This window comes from Rattus rattus, chromosome 7, assembly GCF_011064425.1.
Source record: "Rattus rattus isolate New Zealand chromosome 7, Rrattus_CSIRO_v1, whole genome shotgun sequence".
NCBI classification, from domain to species: Eukaryota; Metazoa; Chordata; class Mammalia; order Rodentia; family Muridae; genus Rattus; species Rattus rattus.
Window position 1 is genome coordinate 71,565,641 of NC_046160.1, and position 23,773 is coordinate 71,589,413.

Genomic DNA, 23,773 nt, shown 5'->3' on the forward strand with positions numbered 1-23,773 from the left:
CATCCTGTTCTGTTCCATTCCAAATGAAATTACACCGTCTCGGCTCCAAACTGAACGCATACCTAAACTTCCCTTTTCTTTTTCCTCAGAAAACCATGGAAGACATGAAGACCAACCAGGGGCTAAGGTTTTGCCAAAATGGACAGGACTCAAGGTTTTTATCTAAAGTGCAGGTTCAGGATCTTGATTTCCCAATTGCTTTCCAATCTGTTTGTAAAATTTCCAGTGGTTGCTGCCTCAGGATTTAGCCTATCTGCTAATGCCTCTGAAGGCACAGTATTCAAGAACAGGGACTGTAAAGCTAAATGACCCTACATGAACCCCATAACTTCAGGTTTATCATCTTCAAACAAAGTGAATAACTGTGCTTACCTGGTAGAGCTGTTCTGATTAAACACTTGAAAACTAATGGAGTAATGCTTTGTACATGGTAAATATTCTAACTCCTCATCCATATGTACATATTCAAAATGTATTGATTTAGTACTGACAAGGCCTTGTAGTCACCGATATTGGTCTTCAGACCTTGAAAGTGTCTCCAAGTCAGATTGTGTCTTATTCCCCAGACCATAGGCACTTTGCGTTGTATGTCGATTTTTCTAAAGTGCAAGCTATCAAGTTATTGTTGACTTAAATTATTGATTTGATAATCCTCAGTGAATTGATACACATGTACACATAGATATAGCTATAGACATAGTTTTATTGTGCATGTATGTGTATGCACACGTGTGTATGTTTCCAAAGATACCAGAAGAGAGCATCACAGCTCATAGAACTGGAGTTACAAATGGCTGTGAACCTCTGGGCACAGGGCATAGGAAACTGAACCCCGGCCCTGTAGCACTAGTCCTTCCTCTACCTCATGTCCACCCAGCACCGATGCTCTTAAGCTCTGAACTGATAGGTCAGTGAGTTACCTTTAGAATGTGAGATAATCTAAATTCACACCACACTTACTTGAAGAGTCTTTTTAAAACATAGATTCTTAACACATACTTCAGAGACTTGAAAATGAGGCTCAGGCATACTTATTTTCAAAGGTTTGCACATGATTCTAAACCACATTTTCTCTCCTGGGTGTTTAGCCTTATAGAAGAAAGTTTCCATTTTTTATAAAGGACCTTGGCTGCCTGTTTCATAAAGTGTTAGTGAATACGTTTTGATTAGGTTTCCCTTGGCCCTTCGGTGTATATCATACAATCATCACTAGCAGTGTTTCCAAAGGTTATCTCATATACAAAAGGCAGTGCACTGGCCCTGTGGTTCCATGCTTAAGAGCAAAGATCTTGTAGAGGAGCTGGGCTCAGCTCCCAGCACCTATGCCCCACAGCTCACAACCACTTGTGGCTCCTATGAACCCTGATACCCTCTTCTGGCTTCTTTGGATGCTTGTTTATTAGGACAGGAATATTGTTTCCAACCCCATCAGCTGTGCAGTTTTCAAATTCCGCATTCGTCCTGAGATGCATCTCCTTTCGTTTTCTTCTCTCAGGTACTGCTTTTCAAGGAAGTCAGAAATATCTTGCACCTTTCTTTCCAGTGTGCTCCCTACTTTATCTTGAAGCACAGGCACAATGCTTTACTCACAGCAAAGTGTCTAACAGGCTTATCCTTAATGTATCCTTCTAAATCTTGTCCTAGTGCTCTCCTGTGATTACTGCCAGCAATTTAAAAGTTAAATTTGCAAAAGTGATTGGATACTTCCAAGCAATAAGAGGCTGTGTTTCTTGGCCATACTATTTCATAACCATTTTGGGACCTGAGAAATGTCGTGATTGTCACCAGTGGGATTTGGGTGGTGGTGATGACAAGGACTGTTACGACCTCCATCAGCCTTATTACGGCCTCTCCGCTGCACAGCTGCAGTCAAAGCAGCTTCGAAGGAGTGGTTCATTAGCATCCAGATGAAAAACCATAGGGTCTCTCTGGATATTTAAGACTAAGATAAAGAGAATGAATTGGAGGACTAATGACTTGGAAAACCATCAAATGACAGATATGCCCATAAAGGGAGAATGTAGGTCCTGTGTTTAATCTATCAGGACAATATTTAGCCTAGGTATGGAAGCATATAAGCATAGTAGCTAAGATTAGCTCCAATAACTGTAATGTTTCATTTGCTTCCCATAGGATCCATAAAACTAGAAAAATAAACAGGTACCAATAATGGGGAACACCAGTTGGCAAAGAATTCTTTAGGAGCAAGAAACGTCCTTTTTATTGAGTGTGCTAGAAAATGCTATGAGCTCAATATCACTACTGCCTTTTTCCCTTTTTCTTCCTCCTCCTCGTTATTTTACGCATAACTTTTACTGCTCTGTGCTGTCATTTTTATCTCAGTTGGTCATTACTGCCAAGTTTTACACCACCCAGTAGGTTAAAAACGTGAAGTAATATTCTTACAATTGAGGCTCATCTTGGTCCTGCATAGACGCTTCCCCTACTTCTCAACAGGACTGTGCTTTGTAAACCTCCCACATTTTGGGTAGCATGTTTGCAACGGTAGATTATTAATAGTTTTGCCTGAAAGAACTAAATATGTGTTCTTTCAACACAGACTGATTCACATTTGTGGATTAGCTTTAGACAAGAAACAGTGGGCCACATCAGTTTTCACATCAGAGAATTGTGAGGAGAAGCTTCTTTAAAATGTCTTTCCCTTAGACCTTAAGACTTGTCCTTTAGGGAATCTAGCATGAGTCATCATGACAATTAGTCAGGAGATGTCACCCTCTGTTCTTGGTAGTTCATCATGGGTTCCTGTTTCGTTATAAATCCTATCGACATATACATTTATATAAATGCTCTTGGGAAAATGAGATGACATTAGGAAGTGATAATAATTTATTTCACATGTGGAGAGATATGGGGCACCCTTGAGCAGTGTTATAATTCTACAAACACATCACTTGCGGTATCTAATTTTTAAAATTTCTTTGGTTTATTCCCTTTTGCTTTACGTTTGTCAGCCTGTATTCAGTGTGCAGAGTGCTAGTTTTGATAAGCACATTTTCATTCCTACTTCACTCCTTTGAGTATATCAGCCCCATCCCTGCCATCTTCTTTTTCTCCTGTCTCCTCTCTCTCATTGGTATTCTTTGTTCCCCAAGATAGCTTCTCTTTTAATTTCATATATTATATACATCTAGGTTTTCTGGCTTCTGATTTCTGGAATTCATTTTTGATATCACTATTCAGAGTTAAAGGAAAGTTGGTTCAAGCATAATTTACAGAACATGCAGCTGTTCTGGTTGTGACCTGTAATGTCACAAAAAGCGACCTAGAGCTGCATTTAATTTCAATTATTGAAATATAAATTTTAAATGTAAGTTTAAATCTGAGAAAGACAAAGTCAATCTTGTGGAGATATTTGTATACCATGTAATCAGATATTGCCTCTTCTCCCACTTAAGATTAGTTTTGTACAGTCTCTGCAAGAACTACTTTAATAGTTGACTTGACCTGTAAAAGTTAAGACCTATAGTTTCAAGGTCAGTAGCTAAAGTCATCTACTGAAATAAATGCAGTGGTTTCTAAAGCATTATTAAATTATAGGTTTTCCTTTGAGCTAAAGTTTAAAAGAAAGGCAAGCTTATTTTATGGATGGTCAGAGAAATTTTAACCACGTGACGTTGAACGTTTTAATAAGCACGGACATACAATGAAGTTAGAGGTTGGTAACAGCTTCTCAGACAGTTGTGGAGTGTCCTAAGACCCTCCTTCATCATTCTGGGAACTTTTGGGCTTGGTCATGTATAATTCTCCTGCACAGTCTCAGCTATCAGAGCTCATGTGTCCAACTGAACTGTTAAGTGCATCAAATAGTGATTCATCCCTCTGGGTCTTACATTCTTTCTGCTCCTTCCTTCACACTGCTCTCTAAGCCTTCTAGGATGGAGTGTGATCTAGATGATTTAGAGGTAAACATGTCTCTTATTTTAATTTTTAATTATTACTTATTTAATACAGTCTCTTATTTTTTGAATGCAGATTGGTTATTGGTCTCTGTATTAATCACCATCTAGTAAAAATAAGTTTCTCTAACAATATTTAAGAGATGAACTAATCTCTAGGTGTAAAGATAAGAAGTAGGAGACAGTTAATTATAATGTTTTCTAGCAGAATAATAGTACTAGATGTGCCATAGAGCCTATGATCTGATTGGCCATAAGTTCTGGGCTGCTATCAGGTATGGGGCACACCTTAAAGAATGAGCTGTAAGTCCAATCAGAAAGTGGTTGGTTATTGCCATAACCCTTATTTCCAAACACTGCCAATATTGTACCAGTGGACAAATCTTGCCAGACCTGTAGCTATTGCATCAAACATGGAGGATTCACAGTTCAATGAAACTTCTGATTGCTTTTCTCCCTCTGTAACACATATAGGGCCTTCCAGAACTATGAAAGCTGGCCAGTAGGGAATCAAGCTTCCAGACTGGTACCAGCTTTATTTCCCCAGGTTCTATGCCTTAGGTTGTTATTTTCAGCAATAGGGGCTTATCATTAAGTTTTAGAAGGTAGCCAGGAGAAACAACAAAAGCCTTTACTGTTTTGGAGGGGGTTCTACAGGACCTCACTGACCAACAGCCTAAGAAAAGGCAACCCATACCTTCTTATTTGATAATAAGGCACTGGCTTTATTATTTGATAGCCAATGGTATCTGAAGAAGGCATTGTCCCCTCCCCCTATAGGGTAATAGGGTAATTCTACCTAAATCCCATATGTATGTAAATGTATACATATATTATATTTTATAAAGGTATATATATATACATATATATATATATATAAAGAAGTTTTAAGTGAGTAAATAATCTTGCCAATGTATAGTTCAGCATTAATTTTTCTTATTCATACAAATATTTCAAATGATCCAGAATGATGTCATATGGTTAAAATGTCCAGAAGACAGAAATGAAGTGGAAGTTTCTGGATAGATCATGTGATATAGACTCACATGGTGCTTTGAACATGGGAGAAACTATAAATAGGACTCAATGGACAAGGATAGGCTTGCATAGGACTCAATGGACAAGGATAGGCTTGCATAGTTAGCTTTGCAATGCTCCATTGGCCTATCATCTTCATCTTTGATGATCTTCACTTCATTCAGAGAGTCAAGGCAGAGAACTTCTCCTGGTGTCCCAGATGGTCTTGATTCCTCCTGCTGACTTGTGCTAATTTGGTAGAGGCCTGGCAGTTTCTGCTGGACTGTGCCACCACTGCTGATTCCTGTTACTACTGATCTGGCCTGCTGGTATCCTGACAAAGATTGGAATCACCCCCAAGGAACCACTTCTAAACAGGTCCACATTCCACCGTTCTATTTACTAACTTTTCTACCCTACTTTTGGATGATGGGCTAGAAGGGAAAGTTAAAGCATTTGAAAACCCACATTAAAAGAATATTTGAAAAAAAAATCTAAGCCTACACAGACAAGTTCTTAATTCTATTGAATTTATTTTCTAGTGGGGTGAGATAGATGATAATAAAATAATTTAAATATATTATGGACTATAATGGAGATGAATGGCATAGTAGACTGTCCTGAGAAGATCGGAGGGAAAGGGATTGTCTGCGTGAGAGATTAAGGTGTGATGATAGATTCCAGAAACAACCACAAACTGAACAGAGGAAGATAGAAATGTCCAGCAAGGAAAGAGAGCAGTGTTTCTAAGAAGAGGAGCACTCCATGATGGTGAATGTCCATAAGAACTGTGACCAGGAGAACAGCTATGTACACAATTATTAAATCTGTTAGAATATAGGCTGCTATTGGCTGAACCTCAGTGTTTCAGAAGACTAGATTGGTATAGGCCAGTTGGATTCATCTGAAGAAACAATGAACTTGAAAATGAAATGAAGAAAGCAATAGAAGCATATTAATTATTTTTTCAAAAGAGAACTAGCAAAATAGCCAAAATTTGGGGGAATAAACAAAAATAATATGTTTAAATTAGTTGAAATAATTCAGCCCAGAAGGATAAGAAGGCACGCTGATGGGATATTTTCAGATCGATGTCTGATTATAGCAGGTGCACACCTAGGTGATGGTCCAGAAGAAGCATAGGTGCTTTGTTTGCTGTGATGGGAAGAATGGGGAAATGTGTGCATGAAGGGTGATTAGCACCTTAGGATGGAAGTTGGCACTGTGAAGACACATGAAAAATGTGACTTTTTGAAGGGTGGTAATTAACCTTCTACTAAAAAACAATGGTAAACTAAGAATAATGGGAAGTACTGGGTAATCAAGATTTGTGAGCTTGAGCTTCATTATGGCTCAGTCAGGAGCTGCTCATGCTTTTCTCCAAAGCTACTTCAGCAGCCCAGGTAGTATAGGAAGTAGTGGAATCCTCAAGGTTTGTGTGTGTGTGTGTGTGTGTGTGTGTGTGTGTGTGTGTGTGTGTGTGTGTGTGTCTAATAGAGTAGAATGGAGTAAAAGAAATAATCAATACCAGGTAACTAGGAATAAAAAAATGTGAGAGATCATACATTATGAACTTGAGTAAAGACTGGTGATTTGGCACTTGATGAGACTGGAGCACAGATGTTCTGGGAATGAGAGAAAAAGATGGTCAATGAGCTTGAAATATCACCTCAGAGAGGTTAAAGAATCACCTATGGATAACTGCCAGATGCAGCACAGTTGTCAATGACAGGATATACCTGTTAGAGTGCCGTATTGTTGTATGATGGGAAGATGAATATAAATGACATCCATATAGATCAAGGATCTGAAGCAAGAGTATCGGAAGAGTTTTTTTTTTAAATAAAACTTTTGGAATTATCAGTGAGACATAATAATGCACAAGAGCTATGCAGAACTTAACATGATAAAATCAATTATGATTTGTAACAGTGAACCAATAAGCTAATGGATGTCAGCTCCAAAAATGGCCATGTATGATCTGGTATGAACTGGAAAGAAACCTGAGCATTTTGTGGAACATTTCTTCCTCCCTTGTGCAAAAGAAGAGACTCTGACTTCACTATCCGACTCTAGAAATTGCCCGCATTTGTGATCAAATCAATTTCTTTACATCTAAATAATCAGTAGCATATGGACACCCCATAATCTAGTTCAGCTGTCAGAATTAGAAAAGGGATGTATGCTTATGATTTTTATTCTTTCTCATTTGTATTCAATTACACAAAAATATTTAACCTCATTCACAGAGGTGCTCAGGACAAAATTTAGCTGTTATACATAAAATATATGAAATTGTTATATATTCAACTCCATTATCTATTTTAATATTTGCTTTCTATGGAACAAACTTTGACATCTTAGAATATTGCAACGAGGATAGAGACTTGTGATATAATGATCAGAGAAAGATAAGACCAGGAAAAAAACCCACGGTATATTCTCACAGGTAATAAGAATGCATGCTCACACATTTCTTCTCCTTCTCAAGCTGCAAACATAACAATTTAATGCTAACGGATGGATCTTGCTTTTGGCTGGGTTAAAATAGTAATGCAAAATAACCAACATATCAGAGGTACATTCTCCAGGAACAACTCCTAAGACGTACTTATTCAAGTTCTTTTGACAAATGTGTTGGTGCTGTTGACATCCCACGATACATCCATTTCCATCTGCCTTTTTTACGATGTTTCTGATAAGGAGGATAAACAAAACACACTCTACAGTACAACTTGTTTTTTTCAACTCAAATCCATGATTGCTTAAGTCACAAAAGACATATGGTCTAAAGCAGTAATGTGTGTCTTACCTGATGGAGGGCATTTTTCATCCTGTGGGGCTGGGTTACAGCTCCAGCAGCAGGCACTGTCAATCTCCATGAAGAGAAGCAGGCTCCTCAGGTCACTCTTCAGCCTGTTACGGCTCTGTGTGTTTACTAAAAGCAGAAATGAAGGGGGGAGGGGGAGCTCTTTTGATTTTTTTTATTTCTAGATCACGTAAGTTTTAAGTTTATTCTTAGACTTTCAAATTTTGGTTATAACACTTTAATGTGGTGTTTCTTTTCAACAGAGCTGATTTCCATAGCTCATTGCTCTCATATTAGACTCTACCTGCTTTCTTTGCATATCTTTGCTTTTGTTAGATCCCAGTACAGTACCATGGGGGCAATTATTTTGCACCAAATGATTGCTCATACTTCCATAATATTCCTACTTATTGAGACACATTTGATTTTTTCAACCATGTACACCATTTCAATGCTTCTATGGTGGTTTAAATAAAAATGATTTCCATAGGCTCATAGAAAGTGGCACCATTAAGAGAGTGTGAGCTTCCAGGCTAAGATAAAAAACTCAGATGACAGCAGATGCTGGCGAGGATCTGGAGAAAGAGGAACACTCCTCCATTGTTGGTGGGATTGCAAACTGGTACAACCACTCTGGAAATCAGTCTGGAGGTTCCTCAGAAAATTGGACATTGAACTTCCTGAGGACCCAACTATACCTCTCCTGGGCATATACCCAAAAGATGCTCCAACATACAACCAAGACACATGCTCCACTATGTTCATAGCAGCCTTGTTTATAACAGACAGAAGCTGGAAAGAACCCAGATGCCCTTCAACAGAGGAATGGATTAAAAAAAATGGGGTACATCTACACAATGGAGTACTACTCAGCTATCAAAAACAATGAATTGATCAAATTCGTAGGCAAATGGAGTGAACTAGAAAATACCATCCTGAGTGAGGTAACCCAATCACAGAAAAACATTTGGTATGCACTCATTGATAAGTGGATATTAGCCCAAAAACTCGAATTACCCAAGATGCAATGCACAGACCACAGGAAGCTCAAGAAGGAGGATGACCAAAATGCAGATGTTCCCACTCCTTCTTAAAAGGGGAAAAAAATCCATAGGAGGGGATATGGAAGCAAAGTTTAGAACAGCAACTGAAGAAACAGCCATTCAGAGCCTGCCCCACATGTGCTCCATATATATACAGCCACCAAAACCAGATAAGATTGATGAAGCTAAAAAGTGCATGCTGAAAGGGACAGGATATAGATCTCTCCTGAGAGACACATCCAGAGCATGTCCAATACAGAAGTCAATTCTAGCAGCAAACCACTGAACTGAGAATAGGACCCCCTTGGGGGGAATTAGAGGAAGGATTGAAAGAGGTGAAGGAGCTTGCAACCCCATTTAAAAAAAAAAAGAAAAAAAAAGAAAAAAAAACAAACAAACAAAAAAAAACAAAAAAACAAAAAAACAATGGCAACCAACCAGAGCTTCCAGGAACTAAACCACTACTGAAAGACTATACATGGACTGACCCAGGGCTCCAACTGCATATGTAGCAGAGAATAGCCTTGTTGGGGCACCAGTGGAAGGGGAAGCCCTTGGTCCTGCCAAGGTCAGACCCCCAGTGTAGGGGAATATGTGGGGGGCAGCAAGGGGGATATATGGGGGAACACCCGTATGGGGGAAGGGGAGAGGGAGAGGGAGGGGCTTATGGACAGGAAACCGGGAAGGAGAATAACATTTGAAATGTAAGTAAAGAAATATATCTAATAAACAAAAAGAATAATAAATGATAAAGGCTTGCTGGTTTGCCTAAAGTAGGCAGAATTAGACCAAAAATAATAAATAAATAAATAAATAAATAAATAAATAAATAAATAAATAAATAAATAAAAGAGTGTGTAACCTTGTTGGAGGAAGGATGTCACTTGGGGTAAACTTGGTGATTTCAGATGTTGAAGCCAGGCCCAGTATGACCCTCTCATCCTGCTGCTTACTGATCCAGATGTAGACCTCTCAGCCACCTCTCCAGCACCATGTCTTTCTACACGCTGCCATGCTTCCCGTCATGGCAATAAAGGACTAAACCTTTGAACTGTAAGCCAGCACCAAATGTTTTCCTTTATAAGAGTTGCTGTGTTCGGGGTCTCTTCACAGCAATGGAAACCCTCAGACAGCCTTCTTCAGGACGGAGCCAACCTGTGACCTTTGTGTTCTGTCTTACTGTGTTTCATAGTCATCCATTGCTCTTGTCTTTTCTCTCTGTGATGGTTTGAATGCGAATGTCCCTCAGAGCCTCAGATGTTAGGATACTTGGTGCCCACTTGGTTACAATGTTCGGGAGTTTTGTGGGTTTGTGACTTAAGGAAGGATGTCAGAGGATGCCCTGAGATTTTAAAAGACTTGTACCATTTCCAGAGCATCCTCTCTCTGATGTGAGTTTTCATTTTAAGATGTAAGCTCTCAGGAAGCGCAAGGCCCTGGGTTCGGTCCCCAGCTCCGAAAAAAAAAAAAAAAAAAGATGTAAGCTCTCATCTGCTGTTGCAGCCTCCACATCTAGCAATGGCAGTGGTCTCTATTCTGCCATCTTGAAGCCTTAATCCTCTGCAGACATAAGCCCAAAGAAACATTTTTTTTCTACAAATTTCCTTGGTCATGGTGTTATATCACAGTAATAGAAAAATAACTAATACAATTTCTGTTTCCACCCTTCCTTTTCCATTCATTTGAATATATACCAATTAACATTAGGTATGGTGGACTTGAAATGCATTGTCCAAACCATGGTACTTTTAAAAGTAAGTAGGTATATGGTGTTATAGCTACTCTAGGGCATTATTCATAAATAATGACTCTTTTTGCTAACCATCTTTGCAGAGCTGTCTTTCTACAGCCAAGAAGAAAGGAAAGACTCATTGTTTAATCTCTTGAGCTGGTCAGTGATGCTCAAGAATGACTGCTTTGTTCTTCCTCTCATCTAGTAGATGTTTCTTTAGAGATTCCTAGTTTGTTTATTTCTATTTAAATGACCAAAGCTCCCGTGGTTTGAACAGAGCTAACCCCACTCAATTTCCCTCATCTGCTGGGCATATTACCTAGGTTTAACTGTTTACAGCTCCAGTTGCCAACTCTGGGTAGCTGCATATATTTGTCAAGTTAAAATAAACCTTGCAGTTTTAGTTCCCCAGCAGAGAAGAAGGAACTCCATTTCCACTTTGACCACTCTATTGTTAAGGGTGGACCTTCTGGGGAACCACTTATCTCTGAATTAGATATTTAGAAAAGTGCAGCCAATGTTCAAATGAAAAACAAAATGGAAAACAAGCAAGAAAAAAGAGTCAGGGTGTAGATTCATGTGAGGTGAATATGGCTCATTGAGTAAAGCACTTGCCATAGAAACACAAGGGCAGGACTTTAGATCCCCATCTCCAGAATGAGTAAAGCTGTATGGGTGTGGTGGCCCAGCATTCAGAATGTGGAAAAGAGCAAGCTGGTTAGAAATAGGCTAGCAGAAATGGTGGGCAAGATCCAAGTACAAGTGAGAGACTCCTGCTTTAATATATACTTGGAGAATTATTGAAGACACCAAATATCATTAACCCCTAGCCCCCACACAAATGCACACATGGACACATATGCAGACAAACTCATACATATTTAAACCACACACACACACACACACACACACACACACACACACACACACAGAGAGAGAGAGAGAGAGAGAGAGAGAGAGAGAGAAGAGATATTGAGTCAGAAACCCCCCCCACAGTTTTAACAAATAAACAAACAAAAAAACTGCACTGCTGATTTATATGCACTAGTTTTTTCTTCTGAAGGTAAGTTAAGGTATTGTACTTACCAGTGAGTTATCGTGGGTTGTAGGGGGCATTGGATGAACAGTAGAGCAAGTTTCTCAACTGGAGCAAGAGGTTGCTAGGCTTGCGAGAGTTCCCAGGACTATGGATGGTGGGGGCTGCTCCCCACTTGCTTTCCCCAGGCCTTCTCCAAGTTATCTCCAGTCAGTCATGCTGCTCTGAGTAACTAGTTTACTTCAGTGAAGATACTGGGTGAGTTAGAATGGGCCCTCTTTTCTGTTGTTCTTTCTTTGTCTTTCTTTCTTTCTTTTTTTGCTGGGCACTGTTGTCATTACAGAGTTGCTAGTCATTTCTTGACAACTGGTGAGGTGATAGGAGGTGTGATTCCAGCTGATGCTTATAGAAATAATTGGAGGTGTGAAACACACCATCTGGACAGAAATCACCTTCCCTATCCAGTTTCCTTTACTCTCTTTTACTAAGACAAAGAAACTTCGACTTTAACTATTTTAAGGTTACTTCAATAAACACTTCAGACTGCCAGTTTGGTCTAACTTATCCCTAAAACAAATGCTCTCAGATTCCATTTAGGAGGTCTATATAAAGTTATACAGAAAGAGGAAGTATTTTGGTGATCTCAAACATTCAAGCCTATGAAATACCTTTACAGGAGAAAAATGGATATTGTCATAATTGTTATGCTAGCTGCTCCTACCTGCTGTGAAAGCCTAGCATCACAAGGAACATAAATTAGTTGCAAGCATTCTACCAGACATTTCTACATTCCTGGGGAGAAGAACTGAGACAAACCATCCTGGGAAACTTTGGCTTAAGAATCTTGAGCCCATCACTGGAATAGGTCAAACTCCTAGGGGCCAGCCATTTAAAGAAAACTGAGTCCTTTCCCACCCACACCCCAGCCAAGGACATATCTAGGTTCATAGTCCTACTGAAGGCAGGGCCACGCCGATGTTCTCCATGGTCTGAGCCACCTGCTGAAGTTATGATGATGTCTATAGGCCATGCTGCTGTCAGAAACAGTGTTGATGTCCATAACCTATGTGAGTGGCCTGGACTGCCACTTGAGGCCATATTGGTGTCCACCAGACTGGCTGCTGCCAGGGACAGTGCTGATGTCCATAACCTGTGCTGCCAGGAGGCCATGCTGTGGCAAAGGGTTGTGTTGATATCCATGGTCTGTATTGCCATGGGAAAGCATGTGAATGTCCATAGTCCATGCTCCTGCTGACTGACTAACCAGTGAGCTCCAGGGATTCTCCTGTCTCTGGCATCATAGCACTGGAAATACAGAGGTTCATCAGTGTGCTCGACTCTTTCTGTGCTTGCCAGGAATCTCCACTTGTGTCTTTTGATTTCAGAAGCAAGCTTGTTACCGATTGTTTTCCAGTCCAGGTTTGAAATATTTTGCTGAAAATTGACATTCATTCATGTTCATCACACAGATCAGTCTATAATTTTTTGGTGTCTTATCTATGTTTGGTTTTGCTTTCAGGGAAAGGCTAGCTCTGGAGAAGTTTGGTGCCATTCCATCTATTTTTTTATATAGATTTAGGATCATTAGTGTTATTCTATTTTTCATTGGTCATTTTATTTATTTACATTTCAAATATTATCCCCCTTCCCGGTTTCCCCTCTGCAAACCCCCTATCCCATCCCCCTCCCCTTTGCCTCTCTGAGGGTGCTCCTCTACCACCTACTACTCTTGCCTCACTGCCCTAGCATTCCCCTATTGATGTCAGATAAGGTCATCCTCTGTTACATATGTAGCTGGAGCCATGGGTCCCTCCATGTGTACTCTTCGGTTGGTGATTTAGTCCCCGGGAGCTCTGGTGGGGTCTGGTTGGTTGATATTGTTGTTCTCCGTATGGGTTGCAAACCCCCTAAGCTACCTCAGTCTTTTCTTTAACTCCTCCATTGGGGGCCCTGTTTTCAATCTAATGGTTAGTTGAGAGCATCTGACTCTGAATTTCTAAGGCTCTGGCAGAGCCTCTCAGGAGACAGCTATATCACGCTCCTGTCAGCTTGGATTTCTTGGCATCCAGAATATTGTCTGGGTTTGGTGACAGTATAGGGTTGGATCCCCTGGTGTGGCCATCTCTGAATGACCTTTCCCTCAGTCTCTGCTCCACACTTTGTCTCTGCATTTCCTCCTATGAATGTATTCTACTGTTTCTGGGCTCTATGCATCCATTCTGTTTTACACAGTCTCCTTTCCTTCTTTGCTATTAAAACTAATGTTTTCTAACCATCAGCCATCTTGTAGGATGACTGCTCTCCATTGGTTACCAGTTTACCTCATGGAAAAAAAATCTATCAATCCATGAGTAAATACCATTACAACCCATCTTTCTGACACTACTTCATGAAAAGATTATTTTATACTGATTTATGCAACTTCTGTAAAACTCTAATATGATCTGATAATAATCTGAGCACAGGACAGAATATTAACTGCTGGAGTGTGTTGTTTTGTATTTTCCTCCAAACTAAAACATTTCATTCAGGTGGGAGAAAAGGATTTTTGAGACTCCAAAGGAAAATAAAAATTATTTATCTGGGAAAGTGGAAATGGAAGATTCTTAAAGGTTCCCACCAGCACTATAAAGGGAAAAAACAATTGCAGCAGGAGATTCCTTGCAGCCAGGCTGTCCAGGACAGATCAACCTATCGAGCCCCCGAAAGGTGTTCAGGAAGTTCCAGGGATGAAGCTTTCATGTAGCCAAACATTTTGGGGTAGGGTTTTTGTATCATCTCTACTTCTGTTAGAAACCCATATCCCATTCTTCTGTTAATAACCACACCACTTCTATCTCAATAATTCTCAAGTTGGGCTCTGGGGCAATCAATAATTTGATCGGGCATTGGTTCCATTTCTGGGAAGAAGAGACTTTATGTTACATCTCCCTAGAAATAGAGATATATTTCAATTCTTAGACAATAGGGATGAAAAAATATATCCCCAATTGCCTTTATTGCTTTAACTTTATACTTACAATATATGTTCTGGAATTGAATGGTAAGTGAATTTTCTTTGTTTGAAAGTAGAATATAAGATTTAAACCATGACTTTGTGTGGTTTCCTTGATTATTATAGAAATAATAATAAGAAGAAAAAAAATCACTTAAAATAAAAGAAGAGAACAATTGTAAATAACATCATTTTAAAGAGGAAGAAAACAAGAGCATTTCCCAGGTGGTAATACATTTTTTGTCTTGTGGTGTTGAGAAGGAGAAAATGTTCTGTACTGTGTATTTGGAAGAACACAGATCAGTGGATATCATAACCCAGTGTCATCTCCCTTTCTCTTTGGAGACACAGAAATGTTTTTATTTTTCATGTCAAGGTATTATATACCTTCTGGAATAGCTAGATATATAGCTTTGATTTTTTATTTGTTAATCATTATCAATAAACCTACAGTATATATAAAATACTCTTTGGGCGTAAAATTATACTAGAACTTTCTGACATTACAGTTCTGTTTTAGATTCTGCTATCACAAAACTTTTCATTGAGTCGAAGGAAGACAAACAGATTTGTCCTGATAATGGTTTCATTTAGTGCCAAAGTACTGCTCCCTCCACTAGAGAGAGGCTATTGGCTCTTACAAGTTTTTCTTTTGTTGGCTGAGGTATAGATTGAGCTACTGAGAAAGACTTCAAAGCCCAAGGACTTTAACTGAATAGGAATTTATTCTTCCATACACAATAATCTAGCATGGAGACTGGAGCTGGTGTAGTGGTTCTGCTTCGCAAAACCATCTAAGGACTCAAGTTCTACTTTACTGTTTTTCTCCTAGCCTTCCCCTGTGGGGTTGGAAGCCTTCTCATTTTCTAAGACTGGCTAAGGACAGTTATATGTTTTGATCTTTGGAAAATAAAGATTAACCCTTTGACATGCAATTTCTTTTTATTTGAGAAAAATATAACCAAATATCAAGGGGGGGTTGCTTGTTTGTTTGTTTATAAGCACACAGAGGATTATATTCCTTCATGCCTGTAGTTAGCAATGGCCATGTGACAAGTTAGAGTGAGCATGGCACGAGTCTTTTCTTTACTGAGGTCTCAGTTGCTGGTGCATGAGTCTTCTGCCATCACCATTTTTTGGCACAGGATTAGAAGATGCATATCAATGTGGAGGAGCTACAAACTGGAGACACGTAGGCATCTCAAGCTAACATGTAAAGCAGCTACCTCAGGGGGCTATCTGTACTTGGAACGGTTTCGTTATTGTTGTTGTTTTTACTTTTCTTCTTCTTCTTCTTCTTCTTCTTCTTCTTCTTCTTCTTCTTCTTCTTCTTCTTCTTCTTCTTCTTCTTCTTCCTCTTCCTCTTCCTCTTCCTCTTCCTCTTCCTCTTCCTCTTCCTCTTCCTCTTCTCTTCTTCTTCTTCTTCTTCTTCTTCTTCTTCTTCTTCTTCTTCTTCTTCTTCTTCTTCTTCTTCTTCTTCTTCTTCTTCTTCTTCTTCTTCTTCTTCTTCTTTTCATCAGTAATACTCATCTCATCCTATCACAGACGATGAGGAAATCTTACATAGGATTTCAGCTCACAGTCTATTTCTGAGGATGGTCCCATGGACTAAGAGCTGGATGGGTTCCTTGTGTCCCATCACAATGGAAACTGAGGCGATTGGACACAGCAGTGGGGGAATTAGCTGTCTGCTTTGCTTCCTTGCTCGGGGTTGAGCTTGCCTGTCATTTCCTTGCCTCTTCTCAGTCTGTAAGCACTCCACTTACCCTTCAAAGAACATCTTTCTGAAAACTCCTTGACTCAGATTTCTCTGTCTCCTAGGTTCTGATTGTGTACTATTTATACATTTTTATTATTCAATTCATTCAAAGGGGGTATTGTACTTGATACTGAAGTTGAAGCATTATTTCAATTTCTAGAGTCTGCGGCTTCCTCCTGCCTAATACAATGCCCTACCCAGATTACATGCTCAATAAATAACTCTTGTTTGAGCACATAAATAGTCAACAGCATGTCAGTAAGTGACTGAATGCTAAATGGCAAAGCACTATTGGCATACACAAACAGGGGGGAATGTGAAGGTAGACTGTGTTTACATGAGGTCAGGGAATATGTCTGCTCCCAACGTCGCCTTCCATGCTGATCACTGACAAAAGGTGCACACTTAATGTCTATTTATTGTTCAGCTACAGAAGTTCATGTTCTCCAGGATGTTTGCAGGGGGAGTTGAAATGTGAGGAAAATATAAAATATCTCTAGGTGAAGAGCTGTGTGTTCGGTTACATAAGAGTGGTGATGGAGTGCCTCAAATAATTGGAAGGTATAAATTTGGGTGAGCACTTAGAAAAGACTAAGTTCTGAGAAATCAGTTATAGATATTTGGGTCTTCATGTAACATAAAAATGAGATTTTTTTTAAATGGGCAATAGAAAAATTAAATTGATTTGATAAACCGATTCAGGTTTAAGTATCAGAGTAAAGTAGATGATTTGGCAAACACTCAGCTAACAAAAGCCTGTGAGGGAGAGCAATAGTGGACCCACACAGAACACTTTAAATCAAATGGATGTTTTAAAAATAGAGTCAATAGGTTTGGTGACACAGAGTGTAAAAGATAAGGGAAGGAAATGGGTTGTAAAGAAACACTTAGCTATCCAGCTTAGAATTCTGGGATCAGTGTAGCACAACAGAAGAGGCAAACATGCTTTACATGAGGAGCTCGTGAGGACTTTTATTTATGATGTGCTGCTTTGGCATCGCAGGAGGACAGAGATCATGTGGGAAGCAGGTGGTTTTAGTAGTTATGGATATTGCCTTGGAAGCCACATTCTGTGGCCATGCAAGGCTCACATGGACATCTGCTCACCTCTAATGACTTCTGGCATATATGAGAATAAACAGGAATCCTTACTACAACTGCCAACTGTCTTTCCTCACCAGTCTCCCCTTCTTGGGAACCCCCTCCCCATCCATCTGTGTGTAGCTGAAAAAGAGGTCAGGTTATCAAGAAAAAGGGTGGAGGAGCAATCAAGGCTGGAAAGATGGAGAATGGCAGCCAGAATGCGTTCTAGAAAAGAACGCAGCATGTATCAGAGGCAAATGACACAAAACACCGGTACTCAGGGAACCTGTACAGAACTCAAGCTATAAAAGAGGTAGATTTACCATTGTGCATGAATACATGTCCATACAAATCCAAGTATGTGGACTCCAGGGCAAAAAAAAGGGGGTGATTTCCCTTCAATTATTGTTTATATCACCTCCTAGTGTCTCCATTTATTCAATAAGGGGTTTACGGAGCCACTTACGTGCAAGCGCTGCTAGAAAAACCCAATACAACTGGTCCCTGCTTCATGGTTTGCACTAATTAAAGAAGACACACAATAATTAATTTAACAAAATTATAGTCACCATAAAGGAGAAAACTAACTGCTTTGTTTCAATTCGTTTTATCTCCTCAAGGTAAAAAAAAAAGTTTAGATAGACCTCAGCAGCAGCCAAAAGCAACTTGAATCATCTGAGACTGAAAATATTTCATTCCATAGTGCGAGCTGGATGCCAATGACACAGATGATGACTGTTTAGAGTTATTTCCACATCACCTTCTGTCCATAACCCAAACACATCACTTCAAAGACAAGTTCAACGAGTAGATACCTACCAAGATTTCAAGACCTGAAATTATCTGTGTCTTTAACTGTATCCATCACCCGTTTATCATTTATCTCATTGTCTATCTGTTTACCATTTATTCCATATTTTCCCCATTTGTTTCTATCTTTGGTCTTCTTTTAAGCTTAAGAAATAAGGGAGGGCAGGGTGGCAGAAAGATCTTACATGGATCTTGGGACAAGGAAGATATTAGTAAAATTTTGGATAAGAGCCAAAGCACCCCACACAACAATTTGGTTTTGATTCAGCTTCTGTTTTCTCCCATTTCCTTGTTCATTGGTTCAGAGCTTTATTGTGTGTCAGAGTCAGGATTGTTTCTGTAAACTGTAGTTCTGAAGCCAAAGTAAAGCTGCCAGGGAGCCTATAGGTCTCTGTTCTGAAGATACAGTCAAGAACATCCTGTTATTATTGAAAATTGGCTCCACCGCCATGGATTTTAGTTTGGGGCTTAGGCATTGCCAGCATTATTCCAATCTCTACCTACTCATTCTCCCTCGCATAATGACACCTCAGCAAGCATAGTTCTAAATTCTGGCACCCCTGCTACTTGTGCTCTCAAGATCTGACACTGGTCTTCAGGAGAGCAGTGTGTAATAGGCAAAATAGAGGAAGGGTTATTTGGAGAAATAACAGAATCCATCTGAACAAATTATTCATAGTATCTTTGTAAGAAGAAAAAATTGCTTCTAGTGTTTTAACCACACGGGAGAGAAGGTTTGAGTACATAGAAAGACTTTGAGGAATACAGACGAAACATTTTGAGAGAAGTTTTTGAGTTAATATGTATATATCGTAAGGAGAAAATGAAGGTGCTCAAGAGACTTTCGGTGGTAATTAATAATGTGATTTCTAAATTATAGTTAAAGATATTTTAAGAATCAGAGTCAACAGCCATTTAAGCCCACTCATCTTCTCTGCCTAATTATAACTTAGGTGGAAAACAACATTGATAATTGTAATGTGGAGCAAGTTACTTTTTAAAGTTTGTGGAAGGCACAGCAGACTTCACCAGCATTTGGTGTTGTAGAGAGACACCTCCTCAAAGTCAATGGGCTTCAGAAAATTGTTTTGGGGTGAAGGTTAATTAGACAAGATATCTTGAAAGAAGGAACATTCGAACTGAAGTTTTTGTGCGAAATTATTTTAGCATGTTGGCTAGCAATAACTGACATTTCATGATGTAGAAATACATGTTGCTAAAATCTGGGAGCTTCCTCAAAGCAAATCACTGGTCATTCCATTTCTCAAGGACATGGAGTGGACTCAGTAACCACTTTGTGCCCTGGGGAGGTCTGGGATCTCTTTGAGCACCACAGTTGAATGATTCATCAGTGCACTAAGAAGATGAGGATGGCCTTGTTGGGCACCAATGGAAAGAGAAGCCCTCGGTCCTGCCAAGGTTGGACCCCCAGTGTAGGGGAATGTTGGGGGACGGGAAGGGGGATGGGGAGGGGAACACTCTTATAGAAGGAGAGAGGAACGCGATAGGGAGTTTATGTATGGGAAGCCAGGAAAGAGAATAACATTTGAAATGTAAATAAAAACTATCCAATAAAAGGGGAAAAAAAAAAAAAGAAGGTAACTGTGATACCAGGATGGAGAAGAAAGGCAGACAGCAAATAAAAGAAGCTGAGGAGTATGTTCAACATCTTTAGTCATAAGGGAAATGCAAATCAAAACAACCCTGAGATTTCACCTCACACCAGTCAGAATGGCTAAGATCAAAAACTTAGGTGACAACAAATGCTGGCGAGGATGTGGAGAAAGGGGAACACTCCTCCATTGTTGGTGGGGTTGCAGACTGCTACAACCATTCTGGAAATCAGTCTGGAGGTTCCTCAGAAAATTGGACATGAACTGGAGGATCCAGCTAACCTCTCTTGGGCATATACCCAAAAGATGGTGCTCCACTATGTTCATAGAGCCTTATTTATAATAGCCAGAAGCTGGAAAGAACCCAGATGCCCTTCAATAAGAGGAATGGATAAAAAAAACAATGGAATATACTCAGCTATCAAAAACAATGCCTTTATGGGAAAATATCATCCTGAGTGATTCATCAGAAAGACACATGGTATGCACTCATTGAATAAATGCTTGAAAAGATGCAAGAACACATGAACTCAAGATGGATGATCAAAAAATGCTTCACTCCTTCTTTAGGGAACAATACACTTGGCAGGGAATAGAGAGGCAAAATTAAAACAGAGACAGAAGGAACACCCATTCAGAGCCTGCCCCACATGTGGCCCTACAGCCACCCAATTAGACAAGATGGATGAAGCAAAGAAGTAGGCCGACCAGGAGTCGGATGTAGATCTCTCTGAGAGACAAGCCAAAATACAGCAAATACAGGGGGTAATGCCAGCAGCAAACCACTGAACTGAGAATAGGACCCCCGTTGAAGGAATCAGAGAAGAACTGGAAGAGCTTGAAGGGGCTGAGATCCCTTATGAACAAAATGCCAAGCAACCAGAGCTTCCAGGGACTAAGCCACTACCCTAAGACTATATCTGACCCTGGACTGACCCTGGACTCTCCTCATAGGTAGCATTGAAATCCTAGTAAATCACCAGTGGAAGGAAGCCCTTGGTCCTTAAGACTGAACCCCAAGTGAACGTGATTGTTGGGGGGGCGGCAATGGGGGAGGATGGGGAGGAACACCCATAAAGCAGGGAGGGGAGGGATTAGGGGATGTTTGCCCAGAAACCGGGGAAAGGGAATAACACTTTAAATGTAAATAAGAAATACTCAAGTTAATTAAAAATATATGGAAATTAAAAAATAAATTTAAAAAAAGAAGCTGAGGAGTAAGATTTCTCTTTGTGTTAGCACTTTGGAATAGGGAGACCTCATAGATATACAATCAAAAGCAATATGCCGAGAAAAAAATGAAGCGAAAAATAGAACTATCTCAAATGATCAAGGAAACCATTTGGCCTATAAATGGGAAGATTAGACAAGACACCCATATCCACCCTGAGACTTAAAGTGGAAATACAAATTTAAGTTCTACTTGAAAATGTCTTAAAAAGTAAATGTTTATATTTGCAACACACAAAAAATGTTAAATAAATGAGCTTGTTGAATTCTACATTTCTACAACACAAAAGCATTTCAGAAACAAAATTATATTTTATGCACACAACTATTTATTAATCAAGAATAAAATCAATTGATAAACATTTCTCAAAAGTAATATGACTAAGCTCAAATGAAGGTTTTAACACCAGAGATTAAGGATGCTCTGGCGTTGGCCCATATTTTTCAAATCACCTGCAAAACACCACTTAAGCACAAAGTGAAACTCAATTCTGACTTAATTTTTACAGAAACCTGAAGTTCCATGAAATGTAGTGGAGTCACAGGAATGTGGACATATTTTATTTCTTATCTAAGTCCTGACTTTCTTGCCATTCAAAGAAGGAAAGTGTCTCTTGTTAAAATGAAAGAGTTTGCAGTCCTGCATTTGATAACAGCCTCAATAATTTGGAAGCTCCAGCTTGGGAAGAGCTGTCGAAGAAGTTACAGCTACCTGCTCATCCATCCTTCCCTGGATTCACAGGATGTTGTGTAAATAAATAAAACAGTAAAAATTATTTTGTTTATAAAAAGTTACTGTGTGAATCATAGATATACAATATGTATGTAATATAACAAACAGAAAGATAAACGTTATGTACTTATTACAATGGCAGGACACTCTGGGGTTGTTTGGGTTTCTTGTTTCCATTTTGTATTAAACCATGGAACAAAAAAACTAAGTAGTTTTATACAGTTTATCATTTCTAAGAACTTTATATACACACACATATGTGTGTGAGATCTAAGAACTTCATGTGTGTGTGTGTGCATGTGCGTATGCATGTGCGTGTGCGTGTGCGTGTGTGTGTGTGTGTGTGCCTTTGTGATAAAGGAGATACTTTGGAATTGAGTGTAGTGTCATACACTTGTAAATTCTAGCACTCATGAAGCTGAGATCTGCAGATCACAAATTCAAGACCATCTTGTGCTATACTGTGAAACTGTCTCAAAAATGAATGAGAAATGCCAATGTTTTAAACTAAGAATTCAACTGTACCAATGGCATTTGCCCAACACTGGTGTGGGCAGTTACATCTGCAGTGTCCACAGTTCCACCTCCGGAGCTTAACTAAAAGGTGAATTACAACCAGTGTCCTTCAGGACACAGCAGTTTTAGGAGTGTCTCAAATCACCGCAAGTAACATAGCAAGGACACCTCTGTCTCAGGCTTTGAGAAGAGACTTTTTGGCCACATTTAAGATTCTAATCATCTAACACTCTGAATGAATTATATACGCACCTAGTTCTGCTATTTGAAAGAGGGCAGAATGAGAAAAACGGGAAAGTATCTCCTTCAAATAATGAAATATATGCTATGAGTTCCTGCCACACTTCATAGCATACAGTGGGTTAGAGTGATTAGAGAAAAGAATGCATTCAGTCCAGAAATATTTGCTATCCCTGGATACATTTAAATGCTGTTTTCCAGATGTAGACAGACTGGCTTTCTTATTCTTGGCTTATTGATTTATGCTCACTTTTTTTTATAATGACAATAACAAGATTTTGTAGACTCAGAATGGTTGTGTTGAGTGGTGCCATGATACAGGCATTCCAGTTTTGTCCGTTAATTTACTTTCAGTGGATGTGAGCTTGATTTATTTGAGCATATTGTATATCTTTCTACGATTTTCCCATAACATTGTTGTGAGGCAGTTATCACCCTCTCTACTTTATAAGTAGAGCTAAAGCATACAATACATTCTAAGTAAACCACTAATAAAAAAATATCCACAGGCATCAATTAATTTATGTTTCTGAGATGACAGAACTCAGTTTTTACGTCCCATTTCTTTTAATATCAGAACATGAAGTCATTTTTCTTCTGATTTTTCTTAGTACTGCCAGAGTGGACCATTCACTCTAGGATTGTCTTCATCCTAACTCTTCACTTATAGAGAGAGGTGATGTGAGTTCTAGAAAGTTCAGTTATTTTGCAAGATAAATATGTCCAACCAAGTTTAAATGGAATAAACAATGGTATAGCCTTTGACTATCTTCCTCTGTGTGTGTGTGTGTGTGTGTGTGTGTCTGTGTGTGTCTGTGTGTGTCTGTGTGTGTGTGTGTAATTCTACACCCAAGAAAATACCAAATAAACATTTCCAGGTCCACAACTCCAATTATTTTAATTTTAATCTAGAAGAAATTTTTAAAATAGCATTTTATAATACTTGTTTAAAACTTCATAATTTGAGTAACAGTTTTAAAATTTGCAATTATTTTTATATTTTAGGGATTTTAGAAAAATAATTGTGTCTTTATATTATGGTGTTGATATCATAGGATAGTAAATGCCAAAATATTATGACAGGTATCATGGGTAAGATAGGAGCTGTTGAAAGGATAAACTGGTCATCAGAATGCAAAATCCAAATAACAATGACTTTTACAGGACAAGAACCCACTAGTATTAGTTTTTAGATTATAGTTTGTTGTTCTAAAAATGATGCAAACTCCAACTGATTGGA